Raw genomic sequence first — 23,012 nt, 5'->3', positions numbered from 1 at the left:
GGTGGGGGAGAGATTCACAGATGGAAACCAGAAGTGGGAGGAACTTTGATTCTGACAGTAACTAATAGTAACCCACTGAAATAACACTGATCATAGTAATATAAAAGCAAAATACTGCGGATGCTGGAAATCTGAAATAAAAACAAGAAATGCTGGAACCACTCAGCAGGTCTGGCAGCATCTGTGAAAAGAGAAGCAGAGTTAACGTTTCGGGTCAGTGACCCTTCATCGGAACAGGGTCGATGAAGGATCACTGACCCGAAACGTTAACACTGATCATAGTAATATTGGTAACACTCAGAGTCCCCTCATAATCAACAGAGACACAGTTTAAGATACCCAATTCTTATATACATAGAATTAGGACTTGGTTTTATCTCATGATTAAGGCTTTAGCTTTCTTTTTCACTTGTACGTAGCTTGTGGATTTGCACTATAGCTCAAAATAATAAAATGGTCAATTTGTTCATTCCGAGAATGGCCTTGGATGACCTTTAGCAAGAAAAAAACTTTGTCAGCAAGCAGAGGTCTTTTGTCAGCAAGGAATGCTTAAACAAGGGATAAATGGTCTTCCCGAAAAGCGTAGTCTATATCACGAACAACAAGACAATGAACAACAGATTAGTTCGGAAAAACGAAAAATAGCTAAACTGAAAAACAACTCTGATCATGCCATAATGAATTATCAAGGTTACAAGGATGGGTGTGAGTGACTAGAAGCCCTAAAAAGATCATAAACTTTCCTTCACAATTCATAGAGAAAGACAAAAGCAAAAGAATCAATGATGGTAACATTGCTACCCAGAACAAAAGCAGGTAATATTGTTTATTTCTCTGTATGACTATCGCTTAAGACGTCAAATGTGTCAAGACTCGGTTGAATGTTATAAAGATAGTGTCAAGTCTAAGAACGTTAAAACAGTAACTCACTGATAGCTTATATGTAACATGTAGAAATAGGTATAATGCCCTAATATCCTACCTGTAACTATTAGTAATCCTAGAGTCATAGAATGATACACCAGAGGAGGAGGCCAATTGGACAATGGTGCTTGTGCCAGCTCTTTGATAGAACTATCCAACTAGTCTCATTCCCCTTGCAATTTTTTTTTCCTTCAAATATTTAACCAATTCTATTTTGAAAGTTGCTATTGAATCTGCTTCCATCACTCTTTCAGGTAGTGCATTTCAGATCACAACTCGCTGTTTGCTTATCCTTATGTGGGGAACAGAATGCTTTGTAAACTGAGTACTAAAGTCAGGAATTTGGTGCAAGTGGGAATTCTCTGCAGAGGGGGAAGAAAATGCTGCTTTTTATTCTTTTTGTTTTACCTTCAGTAGCTGGTCTGTGTTCTTTTGCCTCCAAGCTCGGAGACTGTAACCTGCTCTTACTTTACTAAATTATTAACTAGTTTACTAATCAAATCAAATAAATGAAGATAGACAGACATGGCGGGCAGGGCAAGTGGCATACCATGACTGCGATATGTGGGAGTTTGTGGAACACATTGTGATCCCAGATAACCATTATCTGCAGTGTATTTGTGGCTTGAGCAACTTCAAATCAGAGTTGTTGAGCTGGAGTCTGAGCTGCAGACATTGTGGGGCATCAGGGAGGGGGAGAGTTACCTAGACTTTTTGTTCCAGGAGGCAGTCACACCCCTTAGGTCAAGTAGAACTTTGGAGTTGGTCAATGGTCAGGGACAGGAGGGTGTGACTGCGAATCAGGCAGATGTGGGGATCTGGGGATAAATGAGCACTTTCAAGTTGGCAGCTTGCAACTAGTGGAGTGCTGCAAGGGTTAGTGCTGGGACCTCCACTATTTATGATCTATATTAATGACTTAGATGAAGAGACCGAGAGTAATGTATCAAAGTCTGCTGACAATACAAAGTTAGGTGGAAATATCAACTATGAGGAGGACACAAAGTCTGCAAAGAAATATGAATAGGTTAAGTCAGTGGGCAACAAGGTGGCAGATAGAATATAATATGGGAAGTATGAGGTTATTCACTTCGGTAGTAAGAATGGAAAAACAGAATATTTTTTAAAAGGCGTGAAACTTATAAATGTTGATATTCAGAAAGATTTGGTTGTACTCAAACAAGGAAGGCATAAAGTTAGCATGCAGGTACAGGAAACAATTAGGAAGACAAATGACATGTTGGCCTTTATTGCAAGGTGATTGACCAAGAATAAGGAAGTCTTGCTACAGTTGTATAGGGCTTTGATGAGACCACATCTGGAGTACTGTGTGCAGTTTTGGTCTCCATATCCAAGGAAGGATATACTTGCCTTGGAGGCAGTACAACGAAGGTTCATGAGATTTGTTTCTGGGATGAGAGGGTTGTCTAATGATGAGAAGCTGTGTAAATTGGGCCAAGTCTCTGGATTTTAGAGGAATGAAACATGGAAGATTCTGAAGGAGCTTGATAGGGTAGGCACTGAGAGATTGTTTCTCTTGGCTGGGAATCTAGAACACAGAGGCACAGCCTCAGCTTCAGGGGTCAATCATTTAGGACTGAGATGAAGAGAAATTGCTTCACTCAGAAGGTTGTAAATCTTTGGAATTGTCTGTTCCAGAGGGTTGTGGATGCTCCATCATTGAGTATATCCAAGACTGAAAATGATACATTTTTGATCTCTCGGGGAATCAAGGGATATGGGGAGTGGCCAGGAAAGTGGAGTAGAAGAACAGCCATGATCTTATTGAATGACAGAGCAGGCTTGAGAGGCTGAATGGTCTACTCCTGCTCCTATTTCTTATGTTCTTTTGTCACCTTTCATCTTTTGTCAATCACCATAAATCTGTGTCTTCAGGTTACCAACCCTTCTTCCACTGAGACCAAGGCGGACCTGCGAGGAGACAGGCACCGGCGAGCGAGAGTTCCAGCGGCTTAAAAGAGGCTGCGAGAGGCCAGGGAAAGAGTGAGACCAAGGCAGACCTGCAAGGGGACAAGCACCGGCGAGTGGGAGTTCCAGAGGCTTAAAAGAGGCATACTCTCACACACTCTCACAGGAACAGCGAGAGAGCTCCACGACTGACGTCACAGTTCAGAAAGTGACGCTATGCAAGGGGAGGCAGCTGATTGCTAAGTAGGAACAGGTGAGTATTTATACCCTTTTTTACTACTTTCAATAGCTGCAGTAAAAGTAAAGGTAGGGAATTTAGATTGTAGTAGGTAGTGTTTGGAGTAAAATAAGGTCCCTATCGTAATTAGTACTCTAAATTAAAGGAAGTAACTAAGGAGCTTAATCTAACGGTAAGTCATAGCAGGAGAGCTCAGCCCGTGGCATGCTCCTCCTGCGCTATGTGGGAAATCAGGGACACTTCCAGTGTCCCTGGCGACTATGTGTGCAGGAAGTGTGTCCAGCTGCAGCTACTAGCTGACCGCATTGCACAGCTGGAGCTGCGGATGGACTCACTGTGGAGCATCTGCGATGCTGAGGATGTCGTGGATAGCACGTTTAGTGAGGTGGTCACACCACAGGTAATGGCTGCAGAGGCAGAAAAGGGATGGGTGACCACCAAGAGGAGTAGTAGGTGCAGGCAGGTAGTGCAGGGGTCCCCTGTGGCCATCCCTCTCGCAAACAGATGTACCACTTTGGATACTGTTGGGGGGAATGGCCTCCCAGGGGAAAGCAGCAACAGCCATGTTCGTGGCACCACGGATGGCTCTGCTGCACAGGAGGGGGTGAAAAAGAGTGGGAGAGCCATACTGATAGGGGATTCAATTGTAAGGGGAACAGACAGACGTTTCTGTGCCTGCAAACAAGACTCCGGGATGGTATGTTGCCTCCCTGGTCCTAGGGTCAAGTATGTCTCGGAGCAGCTGCAGGACTTTCTGAAGGGAGAGGGTGAACAGTCAGAGGTCGTGGTACACATTGGTACCAATGACATAAGTAGAAAGAGGGATGAGGTCCTGCAACAAGAATTTAGGGAGCTAGGTAGCAGATTAAAAAGCAGGACCTCAAAGGTTGTAATCTCTGGATTACTCCCGGTGCCACGTGCTACTAAGTATAGGAATAGGAGGATAGAGCAGATGAATGCGTGGCTGAGGAGGTGGTGCAGGAGGGAGGGCTTTAGTTTCCTGGATCACTGGGTCTGTTTCTGGCAAAGGTGGGACCTGTACAAGTTGGATGGGTTGTACCTGAACCAGAACGGGACCGACATCCTTGCTGGGAGGTTTGCTCGTGCTGTTGGCCGCGGTGGGGGGGGGGGGGGTGCGGTTTAAACTAATTTGGCAAGGAGATGGGATACCTAGTGGAGTTACAGTAGAGGGTGATGCACAGTCAAATATAGAAGAGAAACTGAGTCAGTCTGGAAGGCAGAGCAAAATAGACCTGTTAAGGCACAAGTGAATAATGCAAGGCTGGATTGCATCTATTTTAATGCAAGAAGTCTTACTAGTGAGGCAGATGAATTGAGGGCATTGATTAGCCCATGGCGTTATGATATTATTGCTATCACAGAGACATGGTTGAGGGAGGGGCAGGACTGTCAGCTCAATATTCCAGGGTATAGAATCTTCAGGTGTGACAGGGGAAGGGGTAAAAGAGGAGATGGCATTGCATTGTTGATCAAGGAGTCAATTACTGCAGTAAGGAGGGATGATATCTTAGAAGGTTCCTCAAATGAGGCCATATGGGTAGAACTTAAAAACAAAAAGGGGGCAATCACTTGGCTGGGAGGGTACTACAGACCTCCAAACAGTCAGGGAGAGATAGAGGAGCAGATATGTAGGCAAATCTCAGAGAGGTGTAAAAATAATAGGGTAATAATAGTAGGGGATTTCAACTTCTCCAGTGTCAACTGGGATAGTCTTAGTGCAAAAGGCTTAAAGGGGCAGAATTCTTAAAATGCATACAGGAGAGCTTTTTAAGCCAGTACGTGGTAGAAGTGTCAGTGGGGTAACATTTCGGGGATAGTGACCATAACTCTGTAAGATTTAAGGTAGTTATGGAAAAGAACAAAGACGGACCGGCAATAAAGGTACTGAATTGGGGAAAGGCCGATTTTAAGAAGATAAAACAGGATCTGGCTAAAGTGGACTGGGAGCAGCTACTTGTAGGAAAGTCTACATCAGATCAGTGGGAGTCATTCAAAGAGGAAATAATGAGAGTTCAGAGCCAACATGTACCCATTAAGGTGAAGGATAGGACCAACAAGTCCAGGGAACGCTGGATGTCAAGGGACATAAAGGATTGGATCAGGAAAAAAAAGGAGGCTTATGGCAGATTCAGAGCACTGAAAACAGTGGCGGCACTAGAGGAGTATAGAAAGTGTAACGGGGTACTTAAAAAAGTAATTAGGAGAGGAAAGAGGGGCATGAAAAAACACTGGCAGGCAAGATAATGGAAAATTCTAACGCATTTTATAAGTATATTAAGGGCAAGAGGATAACCAGGGAAAGAGTAGGGCCCATTAGGGACAAAAGTGGCAATCTGTGTGTGGAACCGGCGGACATAGGTGAGATTTTAAATGATTACTTTTCATCTGTGTTCACTATAGAGAAGGACGATGTAGGTGTAGAGATCAGGGAGGGGGATTGTGATATACTTGAACATATTAGCATTGAAATGGAGGAAGTGTTATCTGTTTTTCTTCTTCTTCTTCTTTGGCCTCGTTGTCTCGAGAGACAATGGGTAAGCGCCTGGAGGTGGTCAGTGGTTTGTGAAGCAGCGCCTGGAGTGGCTATAAAGGCCAATTCTAGAGTGACAGGCTCTTCTACAGGTGCTGCAGATAAAATTGGTTGTCGGGGCTGTTACACAGTTGGCTATCCCCTTGCGCTTCTGTCTTTTTTCCTGCCAACTGCTAAGTCGCTTTGACTCGCCACTCTTTAGCCCCGCCTTTATGGCTGTCCGCCAGCTCTGGCGATCACTGGCAACTGACTCCCACGACTTGTGATCAATGTCACAGGACTTCATGTCGCGTTTGCAGACATCTTTAAAGCGGAGGCATGGACGGCTGGTGGGTCTGATACCAGTGACGAGCTCGCTGTACAATGTGTCCTTGGGGATCCTGCCATCTTCCATACGGCTCACATGGCCAAGCCATCTCAAGCACTGCTGGCTCAGTAGGGTGTATATGCTGGGGATGTTGGCCGCCTCGAGGACGTCTGCGTTGGAGATACGGTCCTGCCACCTTGATGCCAAGGATTCTCCGGAGGCAGCGAAGATGGAATAAGTTGAGATGTCTCTCTTGGCAGACATACGTTGTCCAGGCCTCACTGCCATAGAGCAAGGTACTGAAGACACAGGCTTGATACACTCAGACTTTTGTGTTCCGTGTCAGTGCTCCATTTTCCCACATTCCCTTGGCCAGTCTGGACATAGCAGTGGACACCTTTCCCATGCGCTTGTTGATTTCTGCATCGAGAGACAGGTTACTGGTGATAGTTGAGCCTTGGTAGGTGAACTCTTGAACCACTTCCAGAGCGTGGTCACCGATATTGATGGATGGAGCATTTCTGACGTCCTGTCCCATGATGTTCGTTTTCTTGAGGCTGATGGTTCGGCAAATTTGTTGCTGGCAGCCGCAATCCTGTCAATGAGTCTCTGCAGACACTCTTCTGTTAATGCTGTTAATGTGATGTTAATGCAGCATCGTCAGCAAAGAGGAGTTCCCTGATGAGGACTTTCCGTACTTCGGTCTTTGCTCTTAGACGGGCAAGGTTGAACAATCTGCCATCTGATCTTGTGTGGAGGAAAATTCCTTCTTCTGAAGACTTGAACGCATGTCAGAGCAGTAGGGAGAAGAAGATCCCAAACAGTGAAGGTGCATGTGTTTGCGGCATTTCTCCTGTAGCTGGTGAAGGGAGAACAGCCTGTCAATGGTGGATCTCTCTGCTCGACAGCCAGCCAGCTTCTGGAACCTGTTTAAAATGACTCGAGCGAAGACTTTCCCCACTATGCTGAGCAGGGAGATTCCACGGTAGTTGTTGCAGTCACTGCAGTCACCCTTGTTCTTATAGAGGATGATGATATTGGCATTGCGCATGTCCTGTGGAACTGCTCCCTCATCCCAGCACAGGCAAAGCAGTTCGTGGAGTGCTGAAAGTATAGCAGGCTTGGCACTCTTGATTATTTCAGGGGTAATGCCGTCCTTTCCAGGAGCTTTCCCACTGGCTAGAGAATCAATGGCATCACTGAGTTCCGATTTTGTTGGCTGTTCGTCCAGCTCATCCATGACTAGCAGAGACTGGGCTGCATGAAGGGTGGTCTCAGTGACAACATTTTCCCTGGAGTACAGTTCTAGGTAGTGCTCCACCCAGCGGTCCATTTGCTTGCGTTGGTCAGTGATCATGTCCCCTGATTTATTCTTGAGAGGGGCGATCTTCCCGATGGTTGGCCCAAAAGCTCTCTTCATGCCATCATACATTCCTCTGATGTTTCCGGTGTCGGAGGCCAGCTGAATACGACTGCATAGGTGTTGCCAGTAGTCATTTGTGCAGCGCCAGGCTGTTCTTTGTGCAACGCCCACCCCCTTCCCCCCTCCCACCCCCTTCCCAGCTCACCCCCCGCACCCCCTTCCCCCCTGCACCCCCCTCCCAGCTCACCCCCCTCGCACCCACTTCCCTCCACCCCCTCCCCACGCACCCCTCCCCCTCACACCCCCTCCCCCCAGCACTCCTTTTCCCCCACCTCCTCCCAGGGGCATCCACCAGAGATGGGGCGCCACGGGTTGCCTTTGTAGGTGGGAGAGGTCATCTCACTGGACAGCTACCGCCCACCTCAAACCGGGCAGCCCCCAGTCAGTAAGGTTCTGTCCTGCAACAGTCCACCTGCCTCAATGGGTGCTTGGAGCTCAGGGTCATTGCCCGACAAGTGGACTGTAACACCGCACCAAACAGCACGACAAAGAAAGGAAAGAAGGTACCATCCCTTCGTTTTGCAAGCTGGAATGTCAGAACTATGTATCCTGGCCTGTCGGAAGACCTTACATAAATCAACAATTCTCGGAAGACTGCCATCATTAACAACGAGCTCAGTAGACTCAATGTGGACGTTGCAGCACTTCAGGAGACACGCCTCCCTGCGAGCGGATCTCTAATAGAGCAAGACTACACCTTCTTCTGGCAGGGTAGGGATCCTGAAGAACCAAGAAAGCATGGAGTGGGCTTCGCCATCAGAAACTCTTTGCTCAGCATGATAGAGCCACCTTCAAATGGCTCGGAACGCATACTAACCATCCGACTGCTCACCGCCTCTGGTCCAGTACACCTACTCAGCATTTATGCTCCAACACTCTGCTCCCCACCTGAAGTTAAAGACCAGTTCTACGAGGAACTCCATAATATCATTAGTAGCATTCCCAATACCGAACATTTGCTCCTGCTGGGGGACTTTAACGCCAGGGTTGGGGACGACCATGACTCATGGCCCTCCTGCCTTGGGTGCTATGGCATTGGAAGGATGAATGAGAATGGACAGAGACTGCTGGAGTTGTGTACCTATCACAATCTCTGCATCACCAACTCGTTCTTTCATACTAAACCCTGTCACCAGGTTTCTTGGAAGCAACCAAGATCACGTCGTTGGCTTCAGCTGGACCTCATCGTCACAAGGCGAGCTTCTTTAAACAGCGTTCAAATCACATGCAGCTTCCACAGTGCGGACTGCGACACCGAACCACTCCCTGGTGTGCAGCAAGGTTAGACTCAAACCAAAGAAGCTGCATCACTCCAGGGCCGCCCGCGCATCAACACCAGCAGAATTTCTTATCCACAGCTGTTACATAAGTTTCTAAATTAACTTGAAAAAGCCCTTCAAAACACTCTTGCAGGGGATGCAGAAACCAAGTGGGCCCACATCAGAGGCGCCATCTATGACTCAGCAATGACCACCAATGGTAAACGTGTGAAGCAGAATGCAGACTGGTTTCAATCTCACTTTGAAGAGCTGGAACCTGTCATAGCCGCTAAGCGCATTGCACTGTTGAACTATCTGTTTTAGCAGGCTTAAAAGTGGATAAATCCCCAGGCCCAGATGAGATGTATTCCAGGCTGTTATGTGAGGCAAGGGAGGAGATTGCAGGGGCTCTGACACAAATTTTCAAACCCTCTCTGGCCACAGGAGAGGTACCAGAGGATTGGAGGACAGTGAATGTGGTACCATTATTTAAGAAGGGTAGCAGGGATAAACCAGTTAATTACGGGCCAATGAGTCCAACATCAGTGGTTGGGAAACTATTGGAAAAGAGTCTGAGGGACAGGATTAATCTCCACTTGGAAAGGCAGGGATTAATCAGGGATACTCAGCATGGCTTTGTCAGGGGGAGATCATGTCTAACTAACTTGATTGAATTTTTCAAGGCGGTGACAAGATGTGTCGATGAGGGTAAAGCAGTTGATGTAGTCTATATGGACTTCAGTAAGGCTTTTGATAAGGTCCCGCATAGGAGATTGGTTAAGAAGGTAAGAGCCCATGAGATCCAGGGCAATTTGGATCCAAAATTGGCTTAGTGACAGGAGTCAGAGGGCAATGGTCGAGGGTTGTTTTTTGCGAGTGGAAGCCTGTGACCAGTGGTGTACTGGTAGTTGGGAAGGCATATGGGATACTTGCCTTTATTAGCCGAGGCAAGGAATATTAGAGCAGGGAGGTTATGATGGAGCTGTATAAAATGCTAGTTAGGCCACAGCTGGAGTACTGTGTACAGTTCTGGGCACCACACGATAGGAAGGATGTGATTGCACTGGAGAGGGTGCAGAGGAGATTCACCAGGATGTTGCCTGGGCTGGAGCATTTCAGCTATGAAGAGAGACTGGATAGGCTAGGGTTATTTTCCTTAGAGCAGAGAAGGCTGAGGGGAGATATGATTGAGGTATACAAAATTATGAGGGGCATTGATAGGTTAGATAGGAAGAAACTTTTTCCCTTAGTGGAGGGGTCAATAACCAGGGGGGCATAGATTTAAGCTGAAGTGCAGGAGGGTTAGAGGGGGTTTGAGGGAAAAAATTTCTCCCAGAGAGTGGTTGGAATCTGGAACGTATTGCCTGAAGAGGTGGTAGATGCAGGAACCATCACAACATTTAAGAAGTATTTAGATGAGCACTTGAAACGCCATAGCGTACAAGGCTACGGGCCAAGTGCTGGAAAATGGGATTAGAATAGTTAAGTGCTTGATGGCCGGCACAGATACGATGGGTTGAAGGGCCTGTTTCTGTGCTGTATAACTCTATGACTCTGGAAACAGGGTAAATAAGGAGAAACTATCAAAACTATTCTGATCTTGAACACCTCTAATAAATCTCCTCTGAAGCTTCTTTGCTCCAAGGAGAACGTCAGTTTCTGCAGTCGCTCCACATAACTGAAGTCTCTCATCCCTAGTACCATTCTACCAGAACATTTCTGCACCTTTGCCAAGGCCTTGACATCCTTCCTGAAATGTAGTGCCGAGATTTGAACACAGTACTCCAGCTTAGGCCTCACCAGCATCTTATAAAGGTTTAGCATAATTTCTTTGCTTTTGTACTCTATGCCACTATTAACAAAGCCAAGGATCCTGTATGGATTTTTAACAGCCTTTTCAACTTGTCCTGTCATCTTAAATGATGTGTGTACATACGCCCTAGGTTTCTCTGTTCCTGCAACCCCTTTAAAATTGTATCATTTAGTTCATATTGCCTCTCCTCATTCTTCCCATCAAAATGCAACACTTCGCACTTCTCTGTTAAATTTCATCTGCCATATGCCTGCCCATTTCACCATGTTCTCCGAAAGTGATTCTCCTAGTGGTCGTACAGAGTGGTCGTAAATGAAATGCATCATAAACAGAGTGTAAAATTTGGGTATTTCATGAGAGTGGGATTTTGGATCAGAGTGGAAAGAATGTGATGCTTTTCGTCTGCAATATTTGTTGTGGTTCATGTAACTTTGAGGCAGTAAGTATTTAAAATTTTTGTCCAGTGTTTTAGTGCTTAGTGAAAGCTACAGTGTCAAAAAAGACAACAAAAACTTGCACAAACCAAAAAGTAGATATAAATAATCTAGGCTAAGATTGGGAGAGCAGGTTGTGTGTCTGGACTGCAGTATGTGGTAGTTTGTAGAAAGCAAGATTGTCTCAAGTGAACACATCTGCAGTGGATGAGTCCACCTGGAATCTCTCCAGCTCAGTCATTGAGCTGGAGTGAGTTGGAGACACACTGACACATAAGGGAGCAGGGGGAGGGGAAGTATCTGGACAGTTTGGTCTCGACCTCGGTCACACCTGACTGAGAGGGGCAGAATCAGAATGGGGTTGGTGTGACCAATAACGTACAGAGTCAGGGGAACTCAGGTGAGATAGATAACCAGGAGACCACAGAATCTGATCCTATCCAACAGCTACAATATTGCTATCTGTGAGGATAAGGATAAAGACTATCAGAGGACAGCCAGAATGCTGGCCAGGGCACCTTGGAGCAGGAGGTTGTACATATTGAGGTGAGAGGAGGACGAGTGATAGTGTAATGTGGTAGTTACAGGGAATTCAATTACTAGGGCAATGGATAACATCCTTTATAAGCAGGATCAAGAGTCTTACATGGGGGCTGGGATTTTATGGGCCCCCCCACCCCCCAATGCGGGATCGGAGGCAGGGAGGCATGGAGAAACGCGACGGGTGGCGGGGCGCGGAAGGGAGGAGGGCCCATTGCTCAGCAATCTTCCCCGGGGCAGTATAGGCCGACGGTGGCCTTCCTGCCCAGAGGAAAATTGAGGCCCTTAAGTGGCCGATAAAGGGACAATTAATGGCCTCTTCCCACACCACTGGGATCTTCAGAGGCAGGATTCCCCCCGCCTTTTCGGCTCGGCACCAGGAGCCCCACCTCCAGCACAAAATCCAGTGTGGGGTGTTACCTACATTCTGCCAGAGTGAGTGACATCTCGAACTGGCTTGAAAGAATATTGGAGAGGGAGGGGAAGGATCCAGTTGTTGTCGTCACAGAATTACAGAATCGTTACTGCGCAGAAGGAGACCATCTGGCCCATCGTGCCCGCACTGGCTCTCTGAAAGAGCAACAGCCTCAGTTCCATTCCCCTGCCTTCTCCCCATAACCCTGTACATTCTTCCTTCTAATATAACTGTCTAATTCCCTTTTGAATGCTTCAATTGAACCTGCCTCCACCACATTCTCAGGCAGCGCATTCCAGACCTTAACCACTCGCAGCGTGAAAAAGTTTTTCCTTCTCTTACCAAATACTTTAAATCTGTGCCCTCGCGTTCTCGATCCTTTCACGAATGGGAACAGTTTCTCTCTATCTACTCTGTCCAGACCCCTCATGATTTTGTATACCTCTATCAAATCACCTCTCAGCCTTCTCTTCTCCAAGGAAAAAAGTCCCGACACCTTCAATCTATCTTCATAACTGAAGTTCCTCATACCTGGAACCATTCTCGTGAATCTTTTCTGTACTCTCTCCAATGCCCTCACATCTTTCCTAAAGTGCGGCGCCCAGAACCAAATGCAACACTCCAGCTGAGGCCAAACTAGTGTCTTATACAAGTTCAACATAACTTCATTGCTCTTGTACTCTATGCCTCAATTAATAAAGCCCAGGATGCTGTATGCTTTATTAACCCCGCTCTCAACCTGTCCTGCCACCTCCAATGACTTATGCACATATACACCTAGGTCCCTCTACTCCTACACGCCCTTTAGAATTGTACCCTTTATCTTAAATTGTCTCTCCATGTTCTTCCTACCAAAATGAATCACTTCACATGTCTTTGCATTGAACTTCATCTGCCACCTGTTTGCCCATTACACCAACTTGTTGCTGTCCTTTTGATGTTCGACACTATCCTCCTCACAGTTGACAGTGCTTCCAAGTTTCGTATCATCTGCAAACTTTGAAATTGTGCCCTGTACACCAAGGTCTAGGTCATTAATATATATCAGGAAAAGCAAGGGTCCCAACACTGATCCCTGGGGAACTCGGCGGCACAGTGGCGCAGTGGTTAGCACCGCAGCCTCACCAGGGACCCGGGTTCGATTCCGGGTACTGCCTGTGTGGAGTTTGCAAGTTCTCCCTGTGTCTGCGTGGGTTTTCTCCGGGTGCTCCGGTTTCCTCCCACAAGCCAAAAAGACTTGCAGGTTGATAGGTAAATTGGCCATTATAAATTGTCATTAGTATAGGTAGGTGGTAGGGAAATATAGGGACAGGTGGGGATGTTTGGTAGGAATATGGGATTAGTGTAGGATTAGTATAAATGGGTGGTTGATGTTCGGCACAGACTCGGTGGGCTGAAGGGCCTGTTTCAGTGCTGTATCTCTAATCTAATCTAATCAAACCTTCCTCCAGCCCGAAAAACATTCATTAACCACTACTCTTTGTTTCCTGTCACTCGGCCAGTTTCATATCCATGTTGCTACCATCCCTTTTATTCAATGAGCTACAAGTTTGCTGACAAGTCCATTGTGTGGTATTGTATCAAACGCCTTTTGAAAGTCCATGTACACCACATCAACAGCATTTCCCTCATCAACCCTCTCTGTTACCCCCTCAAAAAACTCAAGCAAGTTAGTTAAACATGATTTCCCTTAAGAAATCCATGCTGCTTTCCTTAGTTAACTTGCATTTGTCCATGTGACTATTGATGTCCTGAATTATTTTTTCTCGATGTTTTACACCACCGAAGTTAAACTGACTGGCCAGTAGTTGCTGGGCTTATCTTTACACCCTTTTTTGAACAAGGGTTTTGAACAATCCCCATCCTCCTTTTACCACCCTTTTACTATTTATATGCCTATAGATTGGGATTTCCTTTAATGCGAGCTGTCAGTCTCGTTTCACGCTCTCTCTTTGCTTCTCTTATTTGCTTTTTCACTTCCCCTCTGGACATTCTATATTCAGGCTGGTTTTCAATAGTATTTTCTACCTGACATCTGCCATAAGCACACTTTTTCTTCTTTATCTTCGTCTCTACCTCTTCTGTCATCCAGGGAGCTCTGGATTACCTCTGTCATTGGTACCAATGTGAACCACGACCACTGGTTGCTCGCCCTCTCCCAGACAAATGTCCTGTGGCCGCTCTGTGCCATCCTTGACCCTGGCACCAGGGTGGCAACACACCATCCTGGAGTCACGTTTACTGCCCCAGAAACGCCTGTCTTTTCCCCTAATTAACGAATCCCCTATCATTACTGCTCTTCCATTCTTCTTCCTACCCTCCTGTGCAGCTGAACCACCTCTGGTGCCACAAACTTGGGTCTGACTGCACTCCTCTGAGGAACCATCACCCTCACCAGTATCCACACTGGAAGACTGATTAGCGAGTGAGATCATATCAGGGGCCTCCTGTACTGCCGGCCTGTTCTCTGAGGTTGCCTGGCGATCACCCATTCCCTATCTGCCTGCATGCTCCTAATTTACTTTCTTAACCCGACTTTACTTTCTTAACCCTACTTTATTTCGAGGGTAAATCCCAGTTAAATGCTAACTGCAGACCAGACTTTTATAAAGATACCTTCTTTGGCCTCCTTATCTCGAGAGACAATGGGTAAGCACCTGGAGGTGGTCAGTGGTGTGTGGAGCAGCGCCTGGAGTGGCTATAAAGGCCAATTCTAGAGTGACAGGCTCTTCCACAGGTGCTGCAGAAAAATTTGTTTGTCGGGACTGTTACACAGTTGGCTCTCCCCTTGCGCTTCTGTCTTTTTTCCTGCTGACTGCTAAATCTCTTCGACTCGCCACACTTTAGCCCTGCCTTTATGGCTGCCCGCCAGCTCTGGCGAACGCTGGCAACTGACTCCCACGACTTGTGATCAATGTCACAGGACTTCATGTCGCGTTTGCAGACGTCTTTAAAGCGGCGGCATGGACGGCCGGTGGGTCTGATACCAGTGGCGAACTCGCTGTACAATGTGTCTTTGGGGATCCTGCCATCTTCCATGCGGCTCACATGGCCAAGCCATCTCAAGCGCCGCTGACTCAGTAGTGTGTATAAGCTGGGGATGTTGGCCGTCTCGAAGTCTTCTGTGTTGGAGATACGGTCCTGCCACCTGATGCCAAGTATTCTCCAGAGGCAGCGAAAATGGAATGAATTGAGACGTCGCTCTTGGCTGACATACGTTGTCCACGCCTCGCTGCCAGAGAGCAAGGTACTGAGGACACAGGCTTGATACACTCGGACTTTTGTGTTCCATGTCAGTGCGCCATTTTCCCACACTCTCTTGGCCAGTCTGGACATAGCAGTGGAAGCCTTTCCCATGCACTTGTTGATTTCTGCTTCTAGAGACAGGTTACTGGTGATAGTTGAGCCTAGGTAGGTGAACTCTTGAACCACCTCCAGAGCATGGGCGCCAATATTGATGGATGGAGCATCGTTTTCTTGAGGCTGATGGTTAGGCCAAATTCGTTGCAGGCAGCCGCAAACCTGTCGATGAGACTCTGCAGACACTATTCAGTGTGAGATGTTAAAGCAGCATCGTCAGCAAAGAGAAGTTCCCTGATGAGGACTTTCCGTACTTTGGACTTCACTCTTAGATGGGCAAGGTTGAACAACCTGCCCTCTGATCTTGTGTGGAGGAAAATTCCTTCTTCTGAAGACTTGAACGCATGTGAGAGCAGCAGAGAGAAAAAAATCCCCAAAAGTATGGGTGCGAGAACACAGCCCTGTTTCACGCCACTCAGGATAGGAAACAACACTTAAAATCCCCACTCATCAAATTTGAATCTCTACACTCAGCTTGCAATTTGCACACCGCTTGCAGGCTGCATCCAGACCTCTGTATTTATACCTTTTGAAGCTAAAACTGCTGCATCCAGATTTGACTGGTCGCTACTTAACTAACCAGCTACTCTGCAGCAGAGCCTGTTAATCCCTGCCTAAGACTGCAAGAAACTTACTTTACTTTCTTAACCTTACTTTACTTTCTTATAGTTAGGGGGATTGACACTGTTCTCTGTGATGGCTGTGTTGCCTGCCCGGTGCCAGGGTTCGGGGCATCTGCTCACGGCTGAAGAGGAACTTACAGTGGAAGGGGGAGGATCCAGTCGTCATGGTCCATGTAGGTACCAACGACATAGGCAGGACTAGGAAAGAGATTCTACATAGTCAGTATGAGGAACTAGGTGCCAAATTAAGAAGCAGAACATCAAAGGTAATAATCTCTGGATTATTACCTGAGCCATGTGCAAATTGACATAGGGCAAATAAGATTAGAGAAATTAATGCGTGGCTCAAAGACTGGTATGGTAGAAGTGGGTTCTGGTTCATGGGGCACTGGCACCATTACTGGGGAAAGTGATGGCTGTACCATTGGGACGGTCTACAGCTGAACCGTGCTGGGGTCAGTGTTCTAGTGAGCTGCATTACTAGGGAAATAGAGAGGGTTTTAAATTGAATAGTGGGGGCAAGGGATCAAATTTGGGAAGATATGGTAAATCAAGGAGTAGAGTCAAGGCAAGAGAGAAAGGTATTAATATGGAAATGATAAACAGACTGTGACAGGAAGGGACAGAGCGTACAAATCTAAGAGTAAATCAACAGATAAGGAAAGAGGTTACAAAAATAATAAAAGGTCAAAACGAAAGGCTCTGCATCTGAATGCATGTAGCATTCTAAACAAAACAGATGAACTGAGAGCGCAAATAGAAATAAATAAGTACGATCTGATAGCCATTACAGAGACATGGCTGCAGGACAACATAGATTGGGACCTGAATATTGAAGGGTACATGGTATTTAGGAAGGACAGGAAGCTAGGAAAAGGTGGAGGGGTAGCTCTGTTAATTAATGATAGTATTAGCACCATAGAGAGGGATGACCTAAGTTCAGGAGACTAGAATGTAGAAGCAGTTTGAGTAGAGATGAGAAATCATAAAGGCAAGAAGTCACTTGTGGGAGTGGTGTACAGGCCACCTAACATTAACCACACTGTAGGATGGGGTATAAAGGAAGAAATAATGGCAGCTTGTCAGAAAGGTACAGCGATAATTATGGGGGATTTTAACCTACATATAGACTTGAAAAATCAGATGGGCAAAGGTAGCCTAGATAAGGAGTACATAGAATGTTTTCTACAAGAAAGCCCCCAGCGAGTTAACAGCCGTAACACTTAAAGCAGCCAGAAGCACTGCACAAAGAACAGCCAGGCGCTGCGCAAATGACTACTGGCAACACCTATGCAGTCATATTCAGCTGGCCTCAGACAACGGAAACATCAGAGGAATGTATGATGGCATTATGAGAGCTTTTGGGCCAACCATCAAGAAGATCGGCCCCCTCAAATCTAAATCAGGGGACATAATCACTGACCAACGCAAGCAAATGGACCGCTGGGTTGAGCATTACCTAGAACTGTACTCCAGGAAGAATGTTGTCACTGAGCTCAATGCAGCCCAGCCTCTACCAGTCATGGATGAGCTGGACATACAGCCAACAAAATCGGAACTCAGTGATGCCATTGATTCTCTAGCCAGCGGAAAAGCCCCTGGGAAGGATAGCATTACCCCTGAAATAATCAAGAGTGCCAAGCCTGCTATACTCTCAGCACTGCATGAACTGCTTTGGCTGTGCTGGGACGGGGGAGCAGTACCTCAGGACATGCGCGATGCCAATATCATCACCCTCTATTAAAACAAAGGTGACCGCGGTGACTGCAACAACTACCGTGGAATCTCCCTGCTCAGCATAGTGGGGAAAGTCTTTGCTCGAGTCGCTTTAAACAGGCTCCAGAAGCTGGCCGAGCGTGTCTACCCTGAGGCACAGTGTGGCTTTCATGCAGAGGGATCGACCATTGACATGCTGTTCTCCCTTCGTCAGATACAGGAGAAATGCCACGAACAACAGATGCCCCTCTACATTGCTTTCATTGATCTCACCAAAGTCTTTGACCTCGTAAGCAGACGTGGTCTCTTCAGACTACTAGAAAAGAGTGGATGTCCACCAAAGCTACTAAGTATCATCACCTCATTCCATGACAATATGAAAGGCACAATTCAACATAGCGGCACCTCATCAGACCCCTTTCCTATCCTGAGTGGCGTGAAACAGGGCTGTGTTCTCGCACCCACACTTTTTGGGATTTTTTTCTCCCTGCTGCTCTCACATGCGTTCAAGTCTTCAGAAGAAGGAATTTTCCTCCACACAAGATCAGGGGGCAGGTTGGTCAACCTTGCCCGTCTAAGAGTGAAGTCCAAAGTACGGAAAGTCCTCATCAGGGAACTCCTCTTTGCTGACGATGCTGCTTTAACATCTCACACTGAAGAGTGTCTGCAGAGTCTCATCGACAGGTTTGCGGCTGCCTGCAACGAATTTGGCCTAACCATCAGCCTCAAGAAAACGAACATCATGGGACAGGACGTCAGAAATGCTCCATCCATCAATATTGGCGACCACGCTCTGGAAGTGGTTCAAGAGTTCACCTACCTAGGCTCAACTATCACCAGTAACCTGTCTCTAGATGCAGAAATCAACAAGTGCATGGGAAAGGCTTCCACTGCTATGTCCAGACTGGCCAAGAGAGTGTGGGAAAATGGCGCACTGACACGGAATACAAAAGTCCGAGTGTATCAATCCTGTGTCCTCAGTACCTTGCTCTATGGCAGCGAGGCCTGGACAACGTATGTCAGCCAAGAGCGATGTCTCAATTCATTCCATCTTCCCTGCCTCCGGAGAATATTTGGCATCAGGTGGCAGGACCATATCTCCAACATAGAAGTCCTCGAGGTGGCCAACATCCCCAGCTTATACACACTACTGAGTCATCGGCACTTGAGATGGCTTGGCCATGTGAGCCGTATGGAAGATGGCAGGTTCCCCAAAGACACATTGTACAGCGAGCTCGCCACTGGTATCAGACCCACTGGCCGTCCATATCTCCGCTTTAAAGACGTCTGCAAACGCGACATGAAGTCCTGTGACATTGATCACAAGTCGTGGGAGTCAGTTACCAGTGTTCGCCAGAGCTGGCGGGCAGCCATAAAGGCGGGGCTAAAGTGTGGCGAGTCGAAGAGACTTAGCAGTTGGCAGGAAAAAAGACAGAAGTGCAAGGGGAGAGCCAACTGTGTAACAGCCCCGACAAACACATTTTTCTGCAGCACCTGTGGAAGAGCCTGTCACTCTAGTATTGGCCTTTATAGCCACTCCAGGTGCTGCTCCACACACCACTGACCACCTCCAGGCGCTTACCCATTGTCTCTCGAGATAAGGAGGCCAAAGAAAGAAGAAGAAGAGAATGTTTTCGGGATAATTTCTTGGAACAATACACTCTGGAGCCAACCAGACAGCAGGCTATATGAGACCTGCTATTGTGCAATGAGATAGGATTAATTAATGACCTCAGTTAAGGTGCCCCTAGGTAGCAGCGATCGTAATATGATTGAATTTTACATTCAGTTTGAGGGAGAAAAGAGTGGGTCCAAGACTTGTATTTTAAACTTAAATAAGGGCAATTATGAGGGCATGAAAGCAGAGCTAGCTAAAGTGAACTGGCAAATCACGTTAAGGGATAGGTCAATAGAGATGCAGTGGCAGACATTTAAGGGGATATTTCAGAATACACAGAATAGATACATTTCAACGAGAAAGAAAAATTCCAAGGGTGGGACCCGCCATCCCTGGTTAACTAAAACAGTTAAAGATAGTACCAAACTTAAAGAAAAAGCCTAAAATTGTGCAAAGATAGGAGGCAGGTCAGAAGATTGGACAGAATATAAAAAACAGCAAAGAATGACAAAGATTGAGAAGGAAGGTAAAATTAGAGTATGAGAGATACTTTAGATATTTAAAAAAGAAGAGTTTATAAAGTGAGCGTTGGTCCAAAAGAAAGTGAATCTGGGGAATTAATAATGAATAATAAGGAGATGGCAGATGAATTGAACAGATATTTAGCATTGGTCGTCACTATTGAGGATACATGTAACATCCCTGAATTAGCTGTAAGCCAGGAAATGGAAGGGAGGGAGGAACTCAAGAAAATTACAATCACCAGGGAAGTGGTACTGAACAAATTGTTGGAGCTACGGGCTGACAAGTCCCTGGGTCCTGATGGACTTCATCCTAGGGTGTTAAAAGAAGTGGTTAGTGAGATAGTTGATGCGTTAGTTTAAATTTTCCAAAATTCCCTAGATTCAGGGAAGGTTCCATTAGATTGGAAAATAGCGAATGTAACTCCTTTATTCAAAAAGGGAGGGAGACAGAAAGCAGGAAACTACAGGCCAGTTAGCTTAACATCTCTCTTAGGGAAAATGTTAGAAGCTATTATTAAAGATGTTATAGCAGGGCATTTAGAAAAATTCAGGGTAATCAGGCAGAGTTAACATGGTTTTGTGAAAGAGAAATCATGTTTAACCTATTTATTGGAGTTCTTTGAGGGAGTTACATGTGCTGTGGATAAAGGGGAATCGGTGGATGTATTATACTTAGATTTCCAGAAGGCATTTGATAAGGTGCCACATCAAAGGTTATTGCAGAAAATAAAAGCTCATGGTGTAGGGGGTAACATATTGGCATGGATAGAAGATTGGCTAGCTAACAGGAAACAGAGAGTAGGCATAAATGGGTTATTTTCTGGTTGGCAAGATGTAACGTGTGGTGTGCCACAGGGATCTGTGCTGGGGCCTCAACTTTTTACAATTTATGTAAACAACTTAGATGAAGGGACTAAAGGTATGGTTGCTAAATTTGCTGATGACACAAAGATAGGTAGGAAAGTAACTTGTGAAGAGGACATAAGGGGGCTACAAAGGGATATAAATAGGTTTAGTGAGTGGGCAAAGATCTGGCAAATGGAGTATAACGTGGGAAAGTGGGAAATTGTCCACTTCAGCAGGAAGAATTAAAAAGAAGCATATTATCTAAATGGTGAGAGATTGCAGAGCTCTGAAATGCAGAGGGATCTGGGTGTCCTAGTGCGTGAATCGGAAAAGGTTCGTATGCAGGTACAGCACGTAATTCGGAAAACTAATAGAATGTTATCGTTTATCGCGAGGGGAATTGAATACAAAAGTAGAGAGGTTATGCTTCAGTAATCCAAGGCATTGGTGAGACCACATCTGGAGTACTGTGCACAGTCCTGGTCTCCTTATTTAAGGAAGGATGTAAATGCATTGGAGGTAGTAAGAGAAGGTTTACTAGACTAATACCTGGAATGGGCAGGCTGTCTTATGAGGAAAGATTGGACAGGCCAGGCTTGTAGCCGCTGGAATTTAGAAGAGTAAGAGGTGACTTGTTTGAAACATAAAAGATCCTGAGGGGTCTTGACAGGGTGGATGTAGAAAGGATGTTTCCCCTTGTGGGAGAATCTAGAACTCGGGGTCACCTGTTTAAAAATAAGGGGTCGTCCATTTAAGACAGAGATGAGGAGAATTTCTTTCTCTCAGAGGGTCATGATTCTTTGGAATTTTGTTCCTCAAAAGGCAGTGGGAGCAGAGTCTTTGAATATTTTTAAGGCAGAGGCAGATAGATTCTTGATAAGCAAGGAGGTGGAAGGTTATTGGGGGTAGATGGAAATGTGAAGTAATCAGTTCAGCCATGAACTTATTGAATGCCAGAGAAGGCTTGAAGGGCCGAGTGGCCTACTGCTGCTCCTAATTCATATGTTCGTACAAATGGTAGAGGAGGAGGAGTAGCCTTAGTGATTAGTATGAAATTGCTTCACTCATAAGAGAGGATATAACAAGAGGCAAGCAGGCCGTGGAGACTTTATGGGTAGAATTAAGAGACAGAAAAGGATTTAAGACTGGTCGAAGTTGTGTACAGGCCCCCTGGTAATCGCTGTGAAGTGGCAAATTGTATAAAAGCAGAGATTAGACAAGCATGTGACAAAGACAGAATGGTTTTAATGGGGGATTTTTAATTTTCATATCGATTGGGATAAACAGACTGGCATGTCAGATATGTAGTGAGTTTCTTGCATGTGTTTAGGATATTTTTCAGCAGTAGTATGTCCTAGAACCAACAAGAGAACAAGCGGACAGGCCATTTTAGATTTAGTAATGAGTAATGAACCAGATTTAGTTAACGGCCTAACAGTGTGTGAAAATGTATCTAGTAGCAATCATAATATGATCGAATTCAACATAATGTTTGAAAGGGAAAAACGTGAAACAGTTACTATGATTCTAGATTTAGGCAAGGCTGACTTCAATGGGATGAGACAGACTTTCCACAGTAAATTGCACATATTTGCTAATGGGTAAAAAAAACATAAGATCAATGGGAGATGTTCAAAAAAAAGCGATGGACAAATAAAGAGATAAGAGACAACATAAAACTGAAAGAAAAGCATACAAAAACATAAAAAAGCACAGATCCTGGCAAATGGGAAGCATACAAAGAATGGCAAAGGGTGGCAAAACAAACAGTAAGAAATACAAAAAGGGAGTATGAAAAGAAACTTGTAAGGATATCAAAATCAACACAAACAAAATCTCAATAATATTAGGAAAAAGAATGGTCAGGAGCAATGTTGGGCCCCTTGTAAACTGATAATGGTGATATTGCCAATGAGAATAAGGAAATGGTGGGTACATTAAATACTAACGCAAAGCACTAATTCACAGTAGAGGAACATGTCGGATGTTCCAAGGAAACCAATATTGAATCAGGATAGGAAGTCACCAAAATTAACGTGAACAAAATAACAGTAATTAAGAAAATATTGGCACTAAAAAAGTGACAAATCCCCAGGATTAAAAGGTTTCAATTCCAAGGTTTTAAAGTAGCTGAGAATGTTGCAGATGCCGTATGCTCTTCCAAAGTTCAATTCAGAAACTACTCCTTTGGATTCGAAATTTGCGCATGCCACTCTACTTAAGAAATGTGAGAAAAGGAAACCAGGGAATTTTAGACCAGTTAGCCTAACACTGTTGTCAGGAAATTACTCGTCTATAATTAAGGATAGAGTGACTGAAGACATTAAACTTTCAGCTGATCCGAGATAACCAGCATAGATTTGCAAAGGGTGGGTCACGCCTGAAGCACCAGATTGAATTTTTTGAAGAGGTGAACAGGGGAATGTCTATGGATGTTATTTATATGGACTTCCAGAAGGCATTTTATAAAGTCCCTCATAAGACACTGTCAT

At 45.6% G+C, this 23,012-nt stretch overlaps 1 long non-coding RNA gene across 1 annotated transcript in view; it reads left to right on the top strand.

The window, feature by feature from the left end:
- LOC137371407 (uncharacterized) overlaps positions 1-23,012 on the top strand; it is a 44,962-nt gene that overhangs the window by 11,071 nt on the left and 10,879 nt on the right. The window contains exon 2 of the long non-coding RNA XR_010975215.1: positions 2,821-3,106. This is a non-coding gene — a long non-coding RNA (uncharacterized lncRNA). The remainder of the gene's footprint in view (positions 1-2,820; positions 3,107-23,012) is intronic.

Source organism: Heterodontus francisci, chromosome 6 (assembly GCF_036365525.1).
Source record: "Heterodontus francisci isolate sHetFra1 chromosome 6, sHetFra1.hap1, whole genome shotgun sequence".
Lineage (NCBI taxonomy): Eukaryota > Metazoa > Chordata > Chondrichthyes > Heterodontiformes > Heterodontidae > Heterodontus > Heterodontus francisci.
The sequence above is the reverse complement of the archived record's forward strand: the minus strand, read 5'-3'. Positions and strand labels throughout refer to the sequence as shown.